Source organism: Coturnix japonica, chromosome 5, assembly GCF_001577835.2.
Source record: "Coturnix japonica isolate 7356 chromosome 5, Coturnix japonica 2.1, whole genome shotgun sequence".
Classification (NCBI taxonomy): Eukaryota; Metazoa; Chordata; class Aves; order Galliformes; family Phasianidae; genus Coturnix; species Coturnix japonica.
Window position 1 is genome coordinate 50,941,559 of NC_029520.1, and position 23,921 is coordinate 50,965,479.

Consider the following 23,921-nt stretch of genomic DNA (forward strand, 5'->3'; position numbering starts at 1 on the left):
GTATTTTTGCTTTCAGATGCCAGGTAATCCAGCCCTGGTAGCAGGAGGAAAAGGACCAGAGGATGGATAAAAGAGATAAAGCCTTCCAAAAGCCGAAAGCACCCCTCTGAGCCCTGAGACCACCTTTGCATTCTGCTCCCTGCATCCGCAGCCCTCTGTAAAATGGTCAAATCTGCTTTCCTTCTCAAAACAACGAGCCAGTCTTTTCCTCACATTAAGAAATAATGCACGCTCTGTTATACACAGCACTGAAATTGCTCCAGGGGGACAGAGGGGTACTCAGGCCTGAAATGATGGATTGGGTGTGAGGACAATTTCCTCAATGGGGTTCAGGTATTTGAGTCCTAGCAGTAATAGGACCCATTTTGTCTCAGGATTGAGGTGTTTCTGGAGGTGTTATCTAGATCCAAGGCATTTCTTCTCCTTTTGCCAACAGCTGGGAGATAGCAATCCAGAATGATGTGCTCACATCCTTCTTTCTTTCACATCCTTGAAACAATGCAGTTGTTTTTCCACCATGCACACACACGCATGCACTGACGGTGTTATCCCTCAGTACTTATGAATTAAGAAAACGAGAGGCTCAGGAAATCAAAGGTTGGGTTCACACAAACATCCAGAAGTTCAAGTATGTTCCCAAAGCTGCTCTGAACTTTGCATGACCTCCCTTGGACCAGAAACTTTCCCCTGGAGATTACCAGCACATCATGAATCTTGCAACGCCTGCAGCATCACCAGCAGAAAATGCTTTTCCTGCAGCATCCAAGTGACCTCGGCTCCAGCTGCTCACCGAGACCAGGAGGGCTGGGCCTGGGTGGTGGTCAAATGGCAGAACACTGCATCCAGATGGGGAGTCCTCAGTACAGGAGAGACATGGAGCTGTTTAGAGCATCCAGAGAAGGGCCACAAAAATGGTCCCAGGGATGGAAAAGCTCCCTATAAGGACAGGCCTTTAGGCCTTTCTCCACCCATCTTCATGTGCCAGGACATTGAAAGGAAGGAGAAATTGTCAGAGCCACCTGCCCTGAGCACCAATTTGCCAACATGGTTGGCCATCACCAGGACACTGGAGGAAGGCTTGGAGGTGACAAATGCACACCATACAGTAACACTGCTATTCTGCAGTTCCTGCCCTGATTTATGCCCAGCCTGTGTAATGCTGTGCACACATCCAGCAATGGCACATCTTTATCTTTGTTACAGAATCAGTCTCTTCCTGCAGGAGAGAGAAGAGTCAGTCCTGCAGATATCCACAGAGTAACAAATCACCCAGAAGCAGTAATGAACACACACATCCTGGTGGACATTTTCTACCTGTTCATTGAGATCCCCTATGATTACATGATATTTCATGATGTTAAGATCACTCTCACCAACCAAACAAAGCTACCTCAGGGCCAGTGTTTTAGTCATAAGTTGATTAACAACATGCAAATATTTCTGCTGTTGCCCCTAACGAGCAGTTCACTACTTTTGCTGTTGCCCGAAATACCAGAAGATTAACGATCTCTCCCCTGGGTCCACAAAATCTCCTTTTACCACTGAAACTAATTATGCTGTTAACCACTGATGCTGCTGGAGGAGAGCTAATGAGTTGCAAGACGGTGGGTGTTTTTATCACCCATGCACAAAGAGCTACAGCAGCACAATGTGCAGCACCAACAGCAAACTTCTGCAGTGGCAATGAACTGCTTTACCAAAGAGAAAACCAAAAGGGAGGGAAAGCCACTGCAATGAAGCACCTTCCCCTGCCCCCACCACCTGCAGTGCCATGGAAATGGGATTGATGGGATGCCCTGTTGCTTTAACACCCCCAGGGTGCTGCCAGCCTTAGTTGTTGTTAAATCCTACTGAGATCAACTGGGAAATGGTGTATGAGAGGCACTTTTGAAGACCTGGAACTGAAGAGCATCACCAAGGCACTCAGCATGAGCATTTCCAGTGACGGACATCTAAAACTCTGCAGTTCTCTTTGTGTTCACTGTAGCTGCAGGATGTTAATAGCTATTCTCAGTTATGCCAGAATTCATGTTCATTAAACCTTGTGGAAACATCTCCACCCTCAGAGACATCCAAGGTCAGGCTGGATGGGGCTCTGAGCACCTGATGGAGCTGTGGGTCTCCATTTTCAATGCAGGCCATTGGACCAGATGGCCTTTACAGATTCATTCCAACTCAAATGAGCTCAGCCCAAGCAGGGAGCAGGACAGACCCCAGAATGAGCCCTAGTAGACACACAGACACAGAGCTTTTCAGTTCCCTGTTCATCCTCTACCATGATCAATTTGCATTCCCATCCACAATTCACCAAGCATCTCGCTTGTCTCTCAGCAGGTGATTTCCCTGCACATCATCAGTTTTCAGCCTATGAATTCACAGCGTTCATTAGGCTCACACCAAAAGCAGCAGCTCCACCATCACAAAGCAGCCTCCACAGCTGCCACCCTTCCTTTCTGGCTCACATAACTCCCCAAATCCTCTGCAACCAACTTTCTACACCTTTCTCAGCTCCACTACTTGGAAAATTTCTACATTGTGTTCTTTGATGGATCATTCAAAGGCTTCGATAACTACATTTCAGGTCTTGTAACCTTTCCCATGTACTGCCTACCACTCTTGTTTTCATCTGGGACTTTCTGTTGCTCAAAAATTCCTTCATAAAAGCATTAGTTCCTGGCACCTGGGTTGAACTCGTGGCTGGAAATCGTATCTTTCTATGCATTTATAAGCTTTTTCTGCATCTGGCACAGGCAGACAGCAGTTTTGTGCATCCTGGGGAGAAATCGCTTCTTCAAGAACATCATTTCTATTGTTATGATGGATTCTGAGGGAAGAGAACAAAGCATACGGTGCAGGCAGGTAGGAAAAAGGAGGTCAGCACACATCAGAGACTCATCCAGCTCTGGCAAACTTCTGCATGTGGAGCAAGGAGCATTTGCAAAGAAGATGCTGCTGATGGAAAGCTGTTTTCCCCTAATTTTCCCTTCTTCATTGCCTTTCTCTTGTCCTCAGCAGAACTGCAAGCTGCTTCTCCTTTTGAAAGCACACTGGTCCCATCCCAAGTCAACTAGGGAACAGGAGGTGAGAGCCCAGAGAAGAGCCCAGCTGCACCTTCAGGTGCTTCTAAGATGGGCTCAGGAATCAGCACCACCTCCACCACTGCAGATACATACTTGGTGTTTCACGCTGTCATTGGTTTGCCATCTACCACTGCAAATGTCTCCTGGGGCTCCTCAGCATCCAAGTGATCCAGGCAAAGAACACAGATCTCACATTGGAGGTTTTAGCCTGGGCCAGAGCCTCACTCCCCAAGGTGATGTGAAAAAGGAAGAGCACGAGTTAAACATTCAAACACTTCATCCCCAACAACAAATCCCTTCCAGGATGAGGAGCCAAAAACTCATCTCAAACCAGCAGCTGTAAAGGTTGCAAGGGAAGTGACAGATGCTCAAAGTGGGACCTGCATCTTGCAAGGCCTTTTTAGGCATAGTGGGCTCCACACAAACCTTGTGTTCAAGGAATGCAAGCTGGACACACAAAAAAAGGACTGTTTCTGGAACAATCCTGGAGCAGTGGTACACACTGAGTCTGTATTGTGTTTATTCTGTTTTACAGTGGCAGCAAATTTACAGCAATGAAGATGCTTGACCACATAGTGAGAGTTTTTAGAGCACATGACGGTGAGCAAACCCTGCAGGCAGCTGGAGCTGAGCAAGCCCTGGCTGAAAAAAGATGAAGAAAAAAAGAATCAAAGCAAAACTGATTAATTTTGCCTGGAGAGGTTTGTTTTTGCTTGTGTCTCATCTGAAAAGAAAGAAAAAACAACATATTTCAGGGGTGAGGAGGGGAGAAATACTGAAAAGCAATCTTCTCCTCTTTCTGGCTAGAGCCAAGACAGCTCAGCCCAGGAGCAATGCTAGTGGGCATCCTCAGACCTGCAGGTGAGACATCCCATCCTACCCAGCTCAAGCTTTTAAGCCAGAACTCCCACAAGGCAGCATCACTTACTAAAGAGAAGCAGAACAGGGACCCGTGGGACCACACTGACACCCACACATCTCAGCCCCTGTGCCCACCTCCATCCAGACCACTTCCCCACCACAACGCAGCCTCTCCTCCCCACCTGCAAGGAGAGACTGGTGACACCTCCATGCTGTCTGACACCAGGACTACACAGCTGTTCCATAGATGTTCTTAGAGCAATTGGTTTGTCTATGCACTAGAGAATCAAGACGGGAGAAAGGCAATTACAGAGGAGCTTGGTAACACGTTATGAATTGCTGTTGCTGCTGTTAATGTTATTGCCCTCCTCTTCCCTTTGAACCTAATTATATGAGAGCCAAACTCTCCTGAAATGTCAGCAGCCATCACACACTTGAAAGTTCAGCCCTGCAGTGCCCTGGAAATCTTGTTGATTGCTGTAAACATTATACAAATGCAGGAAACCACAGCAAGCCTGCCCTCAGGCAACTCCCAGCTTTAAACAGCAGCAAACGAGGCAGCAAGGGCATCCTTCTATGTAACACAGCCTAGTCAATGTCATAGAATCATAGTTCTGTGACATCATCAGGGTTGGAGAAGACCATTAAGATCATCTAGTCCAACCACCAAACATCACAGGAACATGCATTGGCTTGGATTAGAAGGGACCTCAAGGATCATGAAGCTCCAGCCCCCCACCACAGGCAGGGCCACCAACCTCCACATTGATACCAGCCCAGGCTGCCCAGGGCCCCATCCAACCTGGCCTTGAACACCTCCAGGGATGGACGGGGCATCCACAGCCTCTCTGGGCAGCTGTTCCAGCACCTCATCAAACTCTTGGTAAAGAACTTCCCCCTGACATCAAGCCTAAATCTTCCCTCCTTAAACTTCAAACCATTTCCCCTTTCCTGCTGTCATCTGCACTCATTATCCAAATGGTCTTTCCATTATCCTTGTTCCAGGGTCTCTCTGTTCAGTCCCCTTTTCCTGTATCCTCAAAGCTAGCTACCATGTTCTTCATTTGGGATAGAGGAAGGTACCTCCTTGTGCTCCCATCCATATCCAGAGCTTGCCACCTACCATACTAGAGATAAACAACATTGTCTGTAATAACTCTAGAGAGAGTTATTACCTCTCTCCAAAGGACCCAGGCAGGCTTGAGCAGTGGGCCCAGGAGAACCTTGTGAAATTCAGTTCAAGGTCTTGCTCATGAGTCATAGTAGTCTCCCCCCACCCCCATTGGACTAAAAGAGGTGAGATTTAAACTGCAAAAAATGGAAAAGTTCTTTACAATAAGGTTGGTGAGGCAGTGGGTGCCTCATCCCTGCAGACATCCAAGGTCAGGCTGGATGGGCTCTGAGCTCCTGATAGAACTGTGAATGACCCTGTTCATTGCAGAGGAGTGGGACCAGATGGCCTTTAAGGGTCCCTTCCATCTCTAACAATTCTGTGATTCCACCAGATTTCTTCTGTTTTTCCACCAAAACCAACTAGAGGATACTTCAGGGTTTTGCTGGAGGCAGCTCACACAGCAGAAATGGCAAATCTAGTTTTCGTATTTAATTGTGTGGAGATACATAGAGAACCAGCGCCAACCCAGGAGAGCTCTACCTTCACGTACCCAAACTTCAGGAGGATCAGAAGTGCTGGGCTTCCTCCAAACCACCCCATGGCCAAGATGGGGCAAGTGGAGCCACATCTGCTGCTTGCCAGCCCAAAGACCTGCTCATAGTTAATTCTTCCTCTGAATTTTCCCTCTCTGTAGGCTGCATAGCACAGATAATTGTTGACTTCACCCCTCTGCAGGGCGTGGGAGGTTTGAGTTTTACAGCCTCAGAAGACAGAGCTCTGCTTGCAGCAGCTCTTGCTGCCTCCTGAGGAGTTATATTTGCTCTTCCTTTCCTCACTGTTTTCCTTAAGCTAAAATAAAACATCCCAGACTGGAGGGGAAAAAAAAGAAAAAGAAATAGGGGAGCATGTTTTGCTCCCAATGTCTGGACAAACATATCACATCCCAAGTCTTAAATAGAGCTAATGGGATGAGTCAGTGCAAGCTCGCTGGGATGCTGCAGCTGCAGAAGCGAACAAGAGAACGAGGCAACGGAGCCTCCATGGGGACAGCTGCTGCCTTCAGACTTCTATTTTTTTCCCCACCAAAACACAGCAATCGCGTGCGAAGAAGCCACCCGCTGCACGCTCCTCCTGGGAAGGTGTGCTCTGCATCAGATCAGCAGCAATGGTTTGGCCTTCTGGCCATGAGGAGTTTATGGGGTTTTTATCAATGCTTGACTGGGTTTTTTTGTTACCTCAGACCACCTCTCCCCTGATCTAACAAAATGCTCAATTGATATCAAGTGCTGGAGCTACATCCTCTGTTAGCTGCGTTTAGGGCTGGCTGGTTACCCTGTTGTTTTTTGCATCATTTTAAGAAATGAAGATGCTGAGAGTGTGGGTCCTTCCTCAGGATGGGCACCTCAGCATTCTCAATGGAGAAAAGAGGATGATTTCCTTGGGCTGCATCCATGGCAGAAGTCAGGGTAGCTTGTTTCTACAGCAGGTTCTTCACCCTGCTTTCTTCTGCTCCTCCCCACATCAGTTTGGATAGATTAAGAGCTGGCCAAAAATACAACCCCATTCAACACCAAAAGGTGTATTTTCTATTACCAAAATAAGAAAGTGATAAGCCTTGCAAAAATTACCACTCCCCAGAAGGAAATTGGCTGCTTCTAATTTACCGCTCATCTACCACTGGGATTTAAATCACCTGCTCATGGCTGAGTGTGAGGGATGCCCTAATGGCACTGACTCAGCTCCATCCAGGGGGAAAAGCCTGGAAAGGACAAGCATAGCTTCCATCTATCCCAGGATGAAGCTATTTAAGGTCAAGGACTTACCCAAGGAGAGTCCACGGTGATCCCCAAAGTGTTCTGGCAGTCTGCTGGCTGGGTAATATGTGTCCACTGTGATAGTAAGAAATAGGAGCCTTCAGCCCGTGGTCCACTCCTACTCCTTGTATTTGGTGCAGCCTCCCAGTGTTGTCTTGAAATGAAGTGATCTTTTATCAGACATTTCCTTCGTGCAGCTGTCACTGCACACTTTGAAGGCCAGGCTGTAAACACGGAGCAACACATCCCTGATCACTAATGCATTTCCAAACAGCGTTCTCACTTCCCTGCTTTGCTTTTCACAGCTCAGATGACAAAATGCTGATGTGAGCAAATCTAAAATTAATCATCTGAGTGTCTCACAGGCTGCCAGGTAACAAGGGCAGCTGAGAATTGTTGTCTCTGCAGGATGCACAGACCCTCAAGGACTGCTCGTGTTCTTGTTCCTCTTGTCCTTGCTGTGGGTTTGGATTGGAGCAAACCTCACATCCTCATTCAACTCTCTGAAAGGGTAGATAGCAGCAGGATAAGGGGAAATGGATTGAAGTTGAAGGAGAGAAGATTTAGGCTTGATGTCAGGGGGAAGTTCTTTACCAAGAGTGTGATGAGGTGCTGGAACAGCTGCCCAGAGAGGCTGTGGATGCCCCGTCCATCCCTGGAGGTGTTCAAGGCCAGGTTGGATGGGGCCCTGGGCAGCCTGGGCTGGTATCAATGTGGAGGTTGGTGGCCCTGCCTGTGGTTGCGGGGGGGAGGGGAGTGGATCTTGATCTTTGAGATCCCTTCCAACCTAAGCCATTCTATGATATGATGATATGATCCTTATGTGTGGGCATAAGTGGTAGAAAGTGAGCAGTTCTCTGCCGCACATGGATGGGGAGAAGCTGGCAATTTTAACACAATTCTTCCTCTGAAACAGGTTTTGCTCCACCATGCCCCATCCCTATTCCTCCTATTCAAGCAGCCACAATGCTCCAGAGGGATTAAATGGTTTTGTGTGGGCATGAACACTGGGGCAGATACAGTTCAAATCTGCTGGAGTTCACTTTACATTGACTCAAACCAGAACCCAGGCCAGTCACACTCTAGGAATCCTTACTGGATTGCTAAGTCCTTTGGGCTATGGGGAATGTTTGAGATGATAGGAAAGGTTTTGCAAGCAGGAATTAATTTGCAAGAACTGAGAGCTGGAGCTGTAAGCCAGGGCCCTGGCCCAGCATGGCAGGATTCTTTCATTGCTACAGTTCAATAATTATTTGAACTACGGCTGTTCTTTCCCAGAGACTGCTCTGAAAACCCATGGAGAGTTTGATCTACAGCTTGGCAGAGGGTGTGCTGCTGCCTACCTGCAGAATAACTGCATCTGCCTGCCAACAACATGGTCTGAATTCATTGGAGTTTGGGCTGGAATTCACAATATCCTGGCTGCCGAACACACATTCACCTTAGTGGGCTCTTTGCTAAAAGAAGGAAGAGGTGCTTTTCCACAGCTGCTGTGTTTTGTTACTCTGAGAGCACCTTTACTGGAGGTTCTTCTCCCATTTCATCCAGCCCCTTTGCTCTGGCAACGTCTTTAATCCAGTCAAATGAGTGCCCCATCCCTGCAGACACCCAAGGTCAGGTTGGATGGGTTCTGAGCACCTGATGGAGCTGTGGGTGTCCCTTCTCATTGCAGGGGAATTAGACCAGATGGCCTTTAAGGGTCCCTCCCAACCCAAACAATTATACAATTATGTGACTGTATGATAATACAGTTCCATGATACAAATTAGATCCCCCTAAAATGGAGCTGCTGGTGGGGTTATAAGCAAATGGGGAATGTGACTCGTAACAGCCAGTGAACATTTGCCAAAGCCCACCCATCCCCAGCCTCCCAGTCCTGTGTAGCCCCTTGTAACCCTGAGTACGTACAGTGAGAGTCTGAACAAGGGGCTTCTGCAAAGTGGATGACTGCAAACTTGTGATCACACAGTGGGATGTTTCTTCCACTTTTGCCTTTCATGGGATACTGTGCCAGGACAACTCCCCTCCAGCCATGCTGCTCATCCACCTGCTGAGAGCACTTCTTCCAGCTACAAGATATATCCACATCCAGCATCCTTTTCTATCACACCTATTCCCAACATCTCCCCTTTTCCTATCTCCGTCCCCTTTTATAGGATCTTAAAACCATTCAGGTTGGAAAAGACCTATGAGGAGAAATTGTTCCTAATACCCAACCTGAAATGGATATTAGAAATGGCTGTTGCATCCTTCCTAAGCAAAAGCTGCCACAGATGGCATCTACCCATGGCATCCATTGCAGAGGCAGTGTCCCCTTGCCTTTGGCAACCCCATTTTTCTGGTGCTGAGCTGAGGTTGACTTTCAATCAGTGCATCAAGTGTCTTCATTAGAGGCTTCCCTTTGGTCAGGAAAAGTACTGCAGATTGGATTTGTTTTGTCTGAAAACATAAATCCAAGAGCAGGGAGATCAGCTTGAAGCCTTCCAGTTTGGAGGCCCATATCTCATAAATTCCTAAAACCCTCTTTTCTTCAGCCCAGCTCTATCCAACACATTTGTTACTAGGCTAAGATCCAGCAAAGAGTTTTATTTTGAGTGCCAACAGCAAATTTTTATAACCACAGAGTAAACCTTGAAATATGATATGTTTAGATAAGCGATGGGAATGCTAAGAGACTCTCAGCAAATTGAATCAAGAGGTGTGAACAGTTCTGCTTAAAGGACATTCAAAAATAATAGCACCAGGGCTGTGCTGCAAGTTCCAGGAGGAAATATGATAGAGGCAACAGTCAGCAGACCATAATAATGCTGGTTGAATTATAGCTCTGCAAAGATGAGCTATAAAGGAGCAAGAGGAGATGCATAATGATCAGTGCTGAGGCAAGGGCAAGCTCCTGGGAAGTTCATACCCCAGAGAAATGCCCCAAGCCTTCCTAAGTAGGGCTGCTTCCGCAGTATGAAAGAAGTCTCCTTCCCCTGCACATCCATGTCAAAGCAGCCCTATGTATCTCAGTGTATTTTCTTCCTTTCTTGGCAATCTGAGTGCCCCAGGGAGCTGTTGCAGCCCATGTCCTTAATCCCAACCTGTCCTCAATCCCAGCCTGTCCTCTTCTCTCTTCTCTGGGGATTCAGAGTCACCACCTTTATCTTTGAAGCACCCCACGGTCAGGCTCTGGGCCAGATGAGCAAACCAATAACAAACTCCATTGGTGGCCATTGCTTTGTGCATGGGGCAGAGCTCAGCTGTGCATTAGCAGGGCATTCTCAGGGGGGTCGTTGGCGATGGGGATGAACTCCTCCAGGAGCCATCACAGACCTCCCTATTGCGTGCAAAGGGCACTTTGCTCACCTCGGGAAGGCAAAATAACACATTCTCAAATTAACAGGGACTAAACAACACAAGTGGCTGCTCAGGCTGCCCCAGAGGAGAGGATAATGTGGCAAACCCTGAGCAGATGCCAGCCACCTGGCTCCAGGCACGGCCCACAGCAAGCAGCTCAGTGCTGTAAAATAAAAACTGGGCTTCGAGAAAGCCCAGTGCTTCCCCATTACACTGATGTGACCAAAGGGAATGTGATTTGGTGTCACTTAACCTCAAATTTGGGTGTACCTCTCATCACAGATAATATTTCAAGGGAAGCCCCACATTCCAGTGTCAGCGTGATGATGGAGAGGGCTCCGCTCTTTCTTTTACAACCAATTCCAGCCCCCAATGCCTGAACTGAGGCTGAAACAGCATTTCTTAATTCTTTTAGTAAATCCTTATCCCACATTCAGACATAAAAGTGAAGTGAAAGCCACCCAAAATCACCCCATGCTTGGCTCCAAGATGCACTGGGGATCCTCTCCTGGTACTGAGACCCTACATCTGTGTCCCAAGCCTTGTGTTGACTTCCACAGTGAATTTTGCAAAGGAACGAACCCAAGCCTGGGTCTCCTCTCTATTTTTATCCTGTTCCATCACTCCCGGCAAGAACCAGACAAACAGCCCCAAGAATTGCCTCAGAAAGTCTAGAGGACTAAAATAAATGCCCAGACTGTGGTTAGAGGGGCTGAACTTGGCCGAGCCATCTTGGGCTGAAAAACAAGCAGGCTGTTTTCTTTTAAAATAACTCCAGTGCTCAGAGATGCATAAATGCCATCCCATGGCTCAGAGCTGAGGAGGAAGGAGCAGTGTTGGACAACCCCAGCCTCAACACATGTGTGAAGCTCCTGTAATCTACATTGAACTTCTTTTTCTACCTTTCCATGTCTTCCCTGCCCTCCTCCTCTCCTTAGGTCTGTATCTGGATGTGCCAAAAATAAGCTCAGAATTCCTTCTTTCCCTGAACTCCAGCTGCCCACAGAGAGGGCTGGGGAGCAGATGTGGGACACGGTGGCTTTGTAGTAATGCAGCCCAGAAGAGTTGGCTTTTCCTTGTGCTTTACTGAAGACTTTCTTGCTGACCTTATCTCTGCAGCTGATGAAATTTTGGAGGTAGAAATAAATCAAATGGATATGAAAAAAAAAAAAAAGACAAGACAGCAAACTGTGTGGTTTTTGCAGACCAGTGGAGGCAGAGCGTCACCCCACTGATGCCCTCCAAGCCAAAACTGAATTAAAAGACTCATGGCAGAGCTGGGCTCAAGGTAAGAGACACGCAGACCTATGCAGGGTAGATCCTTTGCTGAACCTAGGACCAGTGAGCGTGGAAATCACCTTGAGCAGCAGCAGGTATAGCTGTACCACTCATGTCCCTGCCTACCTCTGAGCATGCTCTTGCTTAGTAATCTGGATCTCTGGGAGACCCTCATAAGGGATTCAGGATGTTGGCTGTGAGTCCAGGCTGCACGTCTCGCTGGCTTTGCTGGCAAAGCAAACCCCTCCTGCTCTTTGTCTGCTATAAATGAAGCCACAGCTGTCTAAACTCTTCCGTATTCTTGGCGGCTCTTAAGAAATTCATACAATCCTTAGTAGTCAAAATAATGAGATTGTCTCCTAATGTGAGATTTCCTTTGCGGGATAAAGTACACCTAAGGGCTGCTGATGTAATTCTCTCATACTAAGCTGATTAAGTGCCGAGGAGTTAGAGCCTTTTATAATTTTATTACATTAGATTCCAAAGATGAAATGAATAGAAATGACCAGACACCGAAGGAGGCAGAAATCTGTGTCCGCAGATTGTAGAGACTATCAATTACATTCAGCCAATATAGCGAGGTGTCTGCTAGAACCAATCTAATAATAGAGTGTCCGTCTGTTTGACAACATGGATAAACTCAGGCTGTTGGTATTGTACAGCTCTAAAAGGAGAATTACAAGCAGGAGCACAGAGAACAAGTAAAGGTCGTCAGATCCCAAGGATTCATGCCGTCCATCCAAGGGACATCAGCAGCCATAAGTACTACTCAGCGACTGACTGCAGGCTCTTATTACCCTTATTAATTATCTGTGGCGAAAGATGAAGGTTTGTCCTGGGTTGGACAGGGGACATACCATAATAAATCCACCATCCCTGCACAAAAGGTCTGAGCTGGATCCAGTTGGACTGTAGTTGTATATAAAGGTAGTTATTTGGCTGAGACTGGGGAGGAAGCCCAGATAACTCCCCAAATCAACATGAAAACAGCAATATCCTTCTAGACTCTGATGCAGACGTGGATTTGACCTTGTGTGCTTTGACTCGTTTCAGACATCCCAATCATTTCAATGGTTACACAAGTCACCTGAGGATGGAGATTATGACTAAGGCTTCTGCTTCTCGAGCTCCTTCCCATCTTCCTTCCAAAGGCTCAGCTTTGGCCACGTTGGCCGCAGGATCTGGTCTGTAGTCACTCGACAGGGTGATTTATGCAACTTCCCAACAAAGCAGACAGTGTGAGTCATGCGACCCAACGTACAATGTGAAATTCAAGGGATATTCATGCACCGATGCTTTACATTTTTCTCTGGGCACCGCTGTCAGCAAAATGCTCCACTATTCAGATGAGGGTCCTAGGAAAGGTCAAATTGAAATTTGCTTGCATATCTCAACAAATATTTGTGAACAATTTTCCCCATTATTCCCCAAGCTTTACACGGGGCCCATTCAGCAAGGCAGTCCTTCTCAGAATACGTGGAGGCATTGCAGAGACTTAAAAACAGGCTGACATCAATTAAGGAGCTGACTATTCAAACACATTTTCTGCAAACAGAAGTTTATTTGCTATATATAGATAAATGCTACCAGTGGGCTAATTTGGAAGCATTCTTGATTACCCATTGTAATGAGGCCTATTACATAATTAAAAGAGTTTTCTCCTAACTGCATTTTCCTGCTAATTAACATTTTATGCCATCTACAATGGACACTTTGGGCTGCATCAAAGACATTATTATGCAATTTTAGCCTAAGAGCAGTCTATGAATTATTAATTAATATTAAATCTGTTGATTAAAGGGTAATTTGTAAGCAAGCCAGTCATAACTATGAACAAGCTTGGCCCATAAGTATTCCCCTGAAATAAGCTCCAAAATAACATGTACTAAAGGAAAGGTTAAACAGAAAACAAACGAAATCCAAAGGATTTGAGAGTGTGAAACATAGGAGAATGGGGCAATTTGTTTATGAGAACCTGTGATGTTTTTCCAGACATTCTATTTGCTGGTGTTTCAATTAAATAGAGTCTTCTAGGATGCTTTGTCATGTCCCAGCAGGATGCACAACGCAGTCCTTGTTCTTTTTGCACTGACCACAGCCTGGAAGTCTGGGTCAGAAAGCACCCATAAGAGGAGCATGACCGGAGGCAGTGAATGCTGGCTGAGATCAGAGAGCATCTAAAGACATGCCTGTGCTCATGCATCACCTTAAAGCTTGAAACGTGGGCCAAACTGCCTTCCTGATGGTCACTAATACAGATGTATTTATCTACATGAAGTTTCAGGTGACTACTGAATCACAGAATCATTAAGGTTTGGAAAGACCTCAGTGATTTCCAAGGCCAACCCCAGCCCACCCTACCATGCCCACTGCCCACATCCCTCAGTGCCACATCTCCATGGTTCTGGAGCACCTCCATGGGCAGTGACTCTACAACTCCCTGGGCAGCTGTGCCTATAACTCACTTTCTGGTCTGACCAAGCCACCAAAATGAGATACGGGGCAACTTCTTGTCTTGCTGGGGTCAGGAGCAGACTTTCTTCAACATGAGCCAATATGTCATCTGAACTGCCCACCAGGGGTGACAGTCACTGCACACCAAGCCCCATAAATGTGTTTTCACACCAGCTGCTCCCCTGCACATCAGCTGTGAGGAAATGGGAGGGCTGGAGGAAAACTTGCATTTGGCCTTATATTATAAGTGAGGAAACAGGCACATGGGGCTGGTAGGACAGGGTTATGGTCCCCCTCAAGAGGCCGAAACATGACAATGGAGCAAGTCACCCAGAAAAGTCACTCTGAGGGCAGTAATGAAGGCCAGAACCCTGCAACCAGGGCTCATCCATCACCTGCTGTCCCAGAGCTCAAAGACAAATGCACAGCCCTAACCTCAGCATCTGCTCAGTGCTGCTGCAGCCCCTTTGTGCTCTGCTCTCAGGCTTGCATCAGCTGCGTCCTATCCTGAGGTTGGGAACACTATAATTGCAATAGTAGCAATAATAATAATAATGACAATAATCAAAATAATAATAATCAACATAATAGTCATCACCAACATCATCATCTAACAGCCTGCTGATGCGTGTGCTGTAGCACGGGGAGAGGCAGCCGGGCTGCTTTTTCTGCAACCTGTCAGCCTTGCTTGCCAACATGAACAGGCTGTGGGAGTACTGGGGGTTACCAGGATGTAATCAAGCCCTTGTGCTTTAATTATAATGGGGGAAGCAAGGAGGGAGCACATGGGGGGGTGTTGCAGCCCCGACTGTGCAGCAGATTGTGATGTGTTTCACACGCAATGTGAGCAGAGTGGTGAGCAACTCGGGTGAGAAAAGTAGCAAAATAGGTCAAAAAATAGAAAAACAGGTCGAGCAGATGCTCCAGGTCTTGGACCTGCATGGATATCTGGGATGGAAAGGGCGTTTTTGGAGATAAAGTCAAATCCAGCATATTCCTACTCTCCCCAAAAAAAGGTGAAAATGTCCCAGATTTCTGGTTCAGACAAATCCTCAGCCCCTAAAGCTACTGTCCCATCCACCCTCACTGCAAGAGCTGCTCATATGGATTCATCCAACCCCTGTAAGCCTGTGTCTGCACGCAGCCAGGCCGGAGGCACGTCATTAACTCCTCACAGGAAAACTAACGAAGCCCAGCATCAATTAGTTGCAGTCCTCCTCCCAAGAAAAGTACACAGGAAAAAATAACTGTTGGAAGCCCTTGGATACAGAGATATTTAATGAGAGCAGCTAACTAGGGAGACGTGTAGCTAGAAACAGCTCTGTTTACATCAGCCTTTCTCATTATGTTTCCCTCATTTTGACTTTTCCCATTATTCTGGGAGACCTGATGCAGAGCTCCTTTTGGTCATGCCACTTTCTTTCATTTCTGCCCTTCAGAGCAAGCATAGAATTACAGAAACATTCAGGTTGGAAAAGACCTCCAAGATCCCCCATCCCACCCCACCATGCCCACTGCCCACATCCCCCATGCCACATCTCCGTGGCTCTGTAACACCTTCATAGATGGCGATGTCCACACTAACTGGATGCACCCAAAGGCTCAAACCAACCCATTTGTTTTTAATGCCATGCAAAACACACAGGGCAAACTCCTCTCCCACCCCAGCATCTAACGCTGTGCTGTATTTCCTCCTCCTGCCAGACAACGCTGTGCACTTTCTGACCCGGGCTGTTGGCAGAAAGCCACACCACCCTCTGCCTTGTAGCATTTATTATTATTTTTATTTTAAATGAACATATTGCATGTGAGAGCCTATAAATATCCAGGCGATTTACCGCAGATTTACCGCTCTCCCTTTTTCTGATCTCAGCACCAGAGCTTCAAGTTCAGCCCCCAGCCAAATTAATACACCGGGGTAGCTTTGCATGTCAATTAGAGCGAGAGGGTTATTCTCTGGCCTGACCTCTGATAGCAAGTGCTAATGCACTACAGAAAAACACAGTGATTTATCATCCAAACTCCAGCAAGGAGCACTTTTTCCTATGAGAAGGGTTGGTAATAACTTACATGATGCTATCCGTCATTTCTTGGCCTTCCTCACAGGGGCATTTGCAGAGTAAAGTCCAAGTGCTGCAGGACCAGCAGTAATCAGCCTCAGATGATGACTGAACTCAGCCTGTTATTATTCATTTTATGGTCGTAGTTTCATGCTCCGGTCATGGAGCAAGACCCAGCCATGGAGAATCAAAGAATCATAGAATGGCTTAGATAGGAAGGGACATTAAGATTGTCAATTTCCAACTCAACTGCTGGAGAGAGAATTGGTCAAGGAAAAAAATGTGAACTGGCGAGCAGATATGGCTGGAAGCATTCAAAACACAGCTTCTAAGCAATCTCACTGCCGTGGGTGCACATGAGAAATCAAAAGGCAAGTACAGCATGGCACAGAGAAGAGATGCTGCCATCAGCAAGTGATGTGGTTTGAGTGCCATGGTTTAGAAGACATGGTGGTTATGGGTTGATGATGTTAGTGGTCTTTTCCAACCTTAATGATTCTATGATACTATGATCAGACTCCCCTGAGCTAGAAAACCTCTCCCATTTGGGGCTTGGTCATGCCTTTACATGCCGACATCCACCTTGCTGGAGAGCATGGCTGGGCTTATGGAAGGGCAGGACAAGCAGGATGGGCTCACGTCCTGTATTTCCCAATCCCTGCTGTACAGCACATCCCCATAGTGAAGCACTCAGCAGAGATGTTCCTCCTGAAGCAGCGGTAGAAGACTCACAAGCAGGAAGGGCTCCATGTCCATGCATTGCTTTGTTTTCAGGAGCACAGCACCATCCCAGGTGCCCTCCAGAGTGGCTCAGAGCCTCATTTGCCTTTTTTACCCCAATTGCATATTCATCTGCTTACCCTGTGAATCCCCAGAGCCTCGTTTGTCCAATTAGTGTTCACTGAGTCTCTCAATACTGGCCAATAATAGGCTCTTCCATGTGCTATTGCATTACCCGAAGGAGAATTACTTGGTGGCTGAGAGCTGAGCATCTCAGTGCCACGAGGGATGGAGAGGCAGCTCCTGCCCTTTCACTGCCCTGACACCAGCCCTTGCGGGGACACAGGGTTATTTAAGGAGATCCCTGCATGTTTAGAGGGAAAAAATAGATGCAAAATAAAAGCTGTATCCAGATAGAGGAACAAGGAGAGCGTATCACTAAAGAAATCACCCATGGTGGGATGTAGCAGAATCACAAAGCTCAGGTTTTCTTCCCTTTAGGCTGACATTCAGGCTTGGCTTATATATATTCCTTGACAGAGGTTTGTGAGCAATTTGACCTGTGCTAATTCTTCACTCCAGCTGGGAGTGTGAGGCACGCCAGAAATCAATCTGCTCGCTCAATTCCTTGTCCAGCTCTCTGCAGTTCCTCAGGAAGAAGCAAACATGTCCTTCCCTGATTTATCATACAACTGCAGTAGGTGCATTTTATAGTTTAGGGCATATCCTTTCACGACTCTCATTATTTTAGGCTGGTTTTAAAGCAAAAAAAATAAGCACCATAAAAGTGTCCTTCTCTAGTGGAGTCAATTAGTCCTTCAGTTTAAGCCTCCCTCGTGAGTTGGAAAGAAGGAACTTTAGTTTGTCAGAGTATGACACCAAGATGAGAATGTAAGTGCCTACAAAAGGTGTCTAAAAACCTAAAACAGGGAGTTTTGTTTAAAGTAGAGATTGATCCAACCATAAACTCCAACATCTCTCCATCCACATGGGTCCTCTACATGCATGCACATCCTTGGGAGTACAGTACACTCTGCTGCCTAACCTCAACTTGGGTGAATCTGGGCTTCCTCTTGTGGAGGTTCTCATTAAAAGAGGTTTTTATTTAATCATCATGGGGGATAGCAATATCTGGATACGATCCCCATCACTTTTTTCCCTCCCCCAGGCAGGGGATCAGCCCTGAGTGCCGATCCTGAGGATCACTGCTGTGTAACAAGTGATGCAGCCAAGGAGAGCGAGGACTGGGAACAAACCCATCCTCTGGCTTTTAAAACCTTATTTCCAATTGGTACAGACAGGGAAGAAACAGCTCTAAACTTAACAAGACATCTCAAATTAACAAACATGAGCCGAGACAGACTGAGGGATTAAACAAAATAAGACAAAGGCTGCCAGTGCTTGTTAACCTGCTCAGGGCAGGGTAAATGTTTGCACACCAGGTCTATTCTACTCTTCCAGCAAACACCCCTCTGTCAGTTCACGAACCAGGAGATTTCATTGCCCAGATGTGCTCAGAGTTCTGCCTTCACCATGAGTTGGAAGGGACCATTAAAGGCCATCTGGTCCCACTCCCCCACAGCAAACTGAGACACCCGCAGACCCATCAGGTGCTCAGAGCCCATCCAGCCTCACCTTGGTTGTTTCCAGGGATGGGGCATCCACCAAATGGGCTCAATCTCACTCCTCCAGAGGCAAAAGGAGGAGCAACCAGCATCCATGTGTCTAAAAGCTTATAAAAGAACTGGCTGTTTTAATTCAGGATCATGCTGTGTTAGCTGGGAGGAACAGCAGGACAACAGCAACCCCCCACCCCCAGGCAGCAGGAGATACCCCACTGCTGCTTTAGGAGGCAGAAAGGAGCTGTTCTGCTCTATTTCTGCTGTGTCATAGCAGGGAAAAGAGACCATAAAAAATTCCTGTACAACCTAATGGGGCATGCATGCAACCACTCCCAAATACTCTTCCTTCAGCAAAAAGCAAGACATCTGCCTTTGAACTGCAAACTCAGCATCAAACAGCAATTATTCCTCATGAGCCCAAATAGGCTCTGAGTGAGTCACGACTCCGTTGTGGAGCCCTTTTTGCTCTATCTTACAAATATTTGCTCTTGAGAAAAAAATATGTTCCGTTTGTCACACCAGCAAACTGCATCCTTTGTGAAAGGAGTCCCATTGTGCACGGGGAAACATCTGCTAAATGCAGAGACACAAAAGATCTCGACAAGGAAAAGCACACATATGGAGCCGGGTCCAGGCAACACAAGTTGTGTCCCGACCCACAGATCCCAAGAGCCTCCAGTCTCCCTCCAGGCTGCTCCCAGCTAAAGCTGTTAATTAAGTGGGTTAAATGCTGTCATCATTAGTGTCAGCCTCAGTTCTGGCAGTGGAGGAGGAGATGCTGAGTCTGCCTGTGTTGGATCTAATTGTTGGTTGGTGTCATGAGCCCATAATAAATTGTAGACACAGATACTGAGATGTCTTGCACTGTTTGTAGGCTGTGTGCACCAAAATGCTTGGGAAGGTACCAGCTCCATGATCCTGATGCTTTCAGGGTGCCAGCATGTACCCCACTAATGAAAGCTACTTGAAGGACCAAGTAAACAATGCTGTCCTTGGGATGGGAGCAACAGGAGTCCAACAGGAAAAGCTTTTCAGGCAGCCAAGCATAGAATTCAACATAATGCCACAGAGGCTTACAGCCAATAATTGCTTTGTTCGCCAAGCAATTTCAGTGTGGACCAAAGCGAGTAGGTTCCCATTCCTAAAAGCTCCTTATTAATCAGCTCTCCATTAGGGCAGCTCTCTCCATCAGACAGCTCAAGCAGACAGCAGCGGTGCTGGTTGGGATGGACGGCTCACCGGTGGGAAGCGGGATTGCGTTTGCAGGATATTCCCTGTGGGACCCATTTGTATTTACATCCCAGTGCAGACAGGAAGAAGGCCAGTTCCTGGAGCAAAGGATTTTCCATTCCAAGATAGACAGAGCCTGGGGCTGCGTTTTTCCTGTTATGTGACCAAAGCTATAGGTGGGTTTCTTTGTTGTTTTTTTCCATCTCTCTCTGATGATTCAGGCTCATCAGAGAGCAACACACCAATTCAATGGGGTTCTTCACCCTAACTTTGACATATGCAATGGGCATCCATTTGCTTGTGCACGTGCTTCAGACCAGGAGGAGATCCACACTGCTCATAAAGGGCTCACTGGATGGAAGGGGCTGCACCAAAGAGCCTCAGGAGCTATTTGGAAATGGTACCAAATAGGAAACAGTCAGCTAAAATCCCAGCTCATATACACAAGCACAGAATTCCAGCTTGTATGCACAACCACACACCCATATCCCTCTTTTTTTTCCATATCATTTTTCTGTGCCATTACTCGGGGCTTCATTCATGGTGCATAAGAAGCAACAAGTAGCTCTTTGAAAACCCATTCACTCTGCACCTTCATCCATATTTCAGACTGCTGCCCCAAATGAAAGCTTGGTATGAGCATGGAGGACTGCCAGTATGGTCCACTCACCCCGTCATCAGCTCTGAAGGTGACCAAAACAGATGGAACCGCTCCTGATCACCATGGGGTTGCAGGACATAAGCCAGGAGAGTCCAGGTCCACCATCAGGTTCATGGTGGTGATGGGTTGCTGGTTGGATTAGATGACCATATTGATCTTTTCCAACCTTACTGATTCTATGATTCTATGAATTTCCCCAGGATCTGAGTGCTGCCTCTGTCAAGTCCCTTTCCAAGCCTCACCCCAGCAGGATCCAGGTTATGGGAACTGGAACAGCCCCATAGAGCATTGCCTCACCATAAGCGCATGGACACCTCATACACAGGGCTATGAACACCAAGATATTCTGTGTCCCAAAAGACACTGCTGCCGGGACAGCCAGCTCCATGGGACAGACAGACACCATGGGTGTGGACACACAAATCACCGACTTGCTGCCACTAATTACCCTTGATATTGATGCTGTTAAGAGATCATAACCCTGTAATTAGAAGCAAGAGGAGGAGATGGATGGGTGGCAAGGGAAAGACTAGAAAGCACAAGATGCATTGGATCAGCTGGGCAGGCTGGAAGAACATTTGCAGCAAGAGACCTCTATGAACATCTTTAACCTGGATCCTCTAATTGGGAGCTTGGAAGAAGCCTTTTCCATCTGTTCTCAAGGAGGGAGGCCCGGCATATCTAAGCTGGCCAGAGCCACATGAGAGGGATGATGGCCAACCCTGACATCAGATCCTCTGCAAGAATTAAGGACAGTGAGGCACTGGGCCAGGTTGTCTAGAGAGGTGGTGGGTGCCCCATCCCTGCAGACACCCGAGGTCAGGCTGGATGGAGCTCTGAGCACTGATGAAGCTGTGGGTGTCCCTGCTCATTGCAGAGGAATGGGTCCAGAGGGTCTTTAAGTGACCCTTCCAGCTCAGAAGATTCTGTGATTTCCACCATCCTTCACTGCCAGCAGCTCCTGGACAAAGGACAGGCATCATGGCACATCCCTGCCCACTCCATCTCCTGTGCTTGCTCAGCCCAGTAGCCCCAGGGGAGGATGGATTTCCATCACCGCTTTCAACTCTTGCTGCTGATTATTGGTTAATGTCGTATCAGCCATCAAAGTTCCCATGAAACCAGTGAATAGGACACAAATTGCAAATTAGTCTTTAATTAGAAGCTGGCACCTGCTTTCTGACCAAGAAATACAATGAAGATGTCTATATGTTGCTATGGCAGTCCAGCAACATAGATTTCTCTTTCAGGACCCTTTGAAGACAAATTTACTCAGCACTATAAACTTGTATGCCAAAGTGATTAACACTTTAATGCTAATATCAAGCCGGACCAGTTACACACATTTTATTCATTAGAAGGCATCATTTTTCAACTGTGTCTTATCAGTATGTAAATGAGATTTTGACTCGGTCGTTGTCTGCTCCCAAAAGCACTGCCAAAATGAATTCAATTAATGCGATTTACATCCCAATGTGACACGCGAGGCTCTGCAGGCCTTGATAAGGCAGCCCAGATGGGAGCCGGGCCCTCAGCCCTGCCACACCATCATTTCCATCTCAGCAGCTTCACTCCATGGACTTGAGGGTGTAAGGGAGGAAGAAAGAGGCTCAGCTTGGCCAGCTTGAGCCCAAAACTGATGTCCACCTTCATGTTCCTATCAGAATCATAGAACTGAATGAGTTGGAAGGCAACTCTGGAGATCATCCTGCCTATCAGCATCGTAATCATGAACAGCTGATGCCTCCTAATATATCAATAATCACAAATAACTGGTTATGAAGCCTCCAGTTCTGAAAATTCATGGGCAGAGGGTCCAAAGATGAGCCATGAAGGTGATCAAAAGGAAGGAAAATCCATCCAGTGAAGACAGGCTGAAGGAGTGAGGTCGTTTCACTCCGGAGGCTCCTCGTCCCAGTGTCCCAGTGCTTACAGGGCAGCTACAAAGGGGATGGGGGCTCTCTCTTCATGAGCTGCTCTATGAAAAAAACACAGAGCAATGGGTACAAGGTGGCTACAAGCTGCCCTAGGAGGAGTTCCATCTTGATATAAGACAATTTTTTCTGACGTAAGACTTTATTTTATTCAACCATTACAACAGTCTCCCCAAGGACATGGTAGGATCGCCATCACTGGAGGCTTTCAAGATGCGATTGGACAGGATGAAGGATAAGCTCATCCAAAGCTCCCTTTTCTCCAAGAAAGTTGGACCTGACACAGTTCTGAGGTCATTCCCAGCCTGGGCTGTTCCATGGTTCTATGATTTCCAACTACATCCCACCCCTCAACCACCACCCTGCTGCCAAAGATGCTAAAACCAGCACAGGATCACACCGGGGTAACTGAGGACAAGCTCAACCTTTCTCCCCAGCTCCTGAAGAGGTGGAATGCAGCTGGACAAGCAGTTGTCACAGCAAGGTCCTGGCTTTCCTTGCTTGCCTATGGCACAGCAGACAGTTGGCTCCAGCAGGGATGATGGCAAACAATGCTGCTCCACCAGCATCCACCCCAAGACCGCTAAGCAGGGTTCAGTGACTCTCCTAATGCAAAATGCAGCAATTTGCCCAAAAGAGCTACTGATGTGTTCAAGAACACACACCCCTGGGAGAAAGGCAGAGCCATTTCATGAAGTGGCTGAACTTAATCTACAAATTAAATCGTATTCTGTGCCTCTGCCCTTGCTGGGAAACTGCCCAGACGCCATGTGGCAGCAGCCCCTCCACTCAGCAGGGGCATGGGGCTGACCTGCACCACACTATGAATTTCCTTGTGAGGGAACAAGCCCTTGCTAATATCTCTGAAGCAGGCAGTATTTATAGCTTTGTTTGTTCAATGCTGCTCGTGGCCAGGTAAATCACTGGCATCTCCCACGACCTTCGGAATAAATACAAGGGAAAGGTCTGTGTGCCAGCAGAGCCTGATTTACACCGGGCAGTGGCAATGTGTGAGGAGCATCTCACACACCAGCAGTGCCTGCAGAGGCACCATGTGCTGCTTTCCCAAGTGTTGACCCACATCTGGGGGCAAACCAAGGGCACAGAGTGGCCCCAAAGCATTCCCCTACCCCATCCACACCTTGCCCACCCCATCTGTAGATGCTTGTGTCTGCCCCTCTCCGCTTTGTGTTCTGAGGAATGGAAAAGCTTTTCCATGTCCAGCTGCCAGCGAGCTGTTTGTTATCATACCCGTGAGCTGCCTTCACATTTTTCCACAAAGAGAAACTTTCCACGATAATTATTGGTCATAACAGTTTGATTGTGGGGAGAAGCAAAGAGGAAAACGTGTTTCTGCAGAACAGAAGTGCAGGAGGGGCTGGAGAAGCCCCTGGGACCCCAAACCCAACATCAATTCGTGCTAAAAAGTCTCCTGGGTAGGGTCCAGAGAACAGGCAATAGGCAAACTCACATTATTGCTGCGCCTTAATGAAGCTGCAGAATTACCTGCTTATTCATGTGAATTCTCTGTGACCAGCTTAAGTGCATTATCCAGTGTGGGGATGTGGAAATAAACAAACTGGGTGCCTGGGGGAGATTAGCAGAGGGAGCTCAGGACCCTGTATCAGTGCGAGCAGCTGAGGTGCTTCCAAATATCCCGATTAACTGCAGGATTGACCCGGTATTAAGACAATACAATAGGCCCTTATTGTCTGAGCACAGACAATAATAGTCTTGTGCTTGGCTGGGGACAG

General features: G+C 47.2%; 1 long non-coding RNA gene across 1 annotated transcript in view; it reads right to left on the bottom strand.

Annotated features, from left to right (window-relative positions):
* The window catches only part of LOC107315464, a 48,894-nt gene that overhangs the window by 22,655 nt on the left and 2,318 nt on the right, over positions 1 to 23,921 (bottom strand). The window contains exon 2 of the long non-coding RNA XR_004307534.1: positions 6,879 to 7,093. This is a non-coding gene — a long non-coding RNA (uncharacterized LOC107315464). The remainder of the gene's footprint in view (positions 1 to 6,878; positions 7,094 to 23,921) is intronic.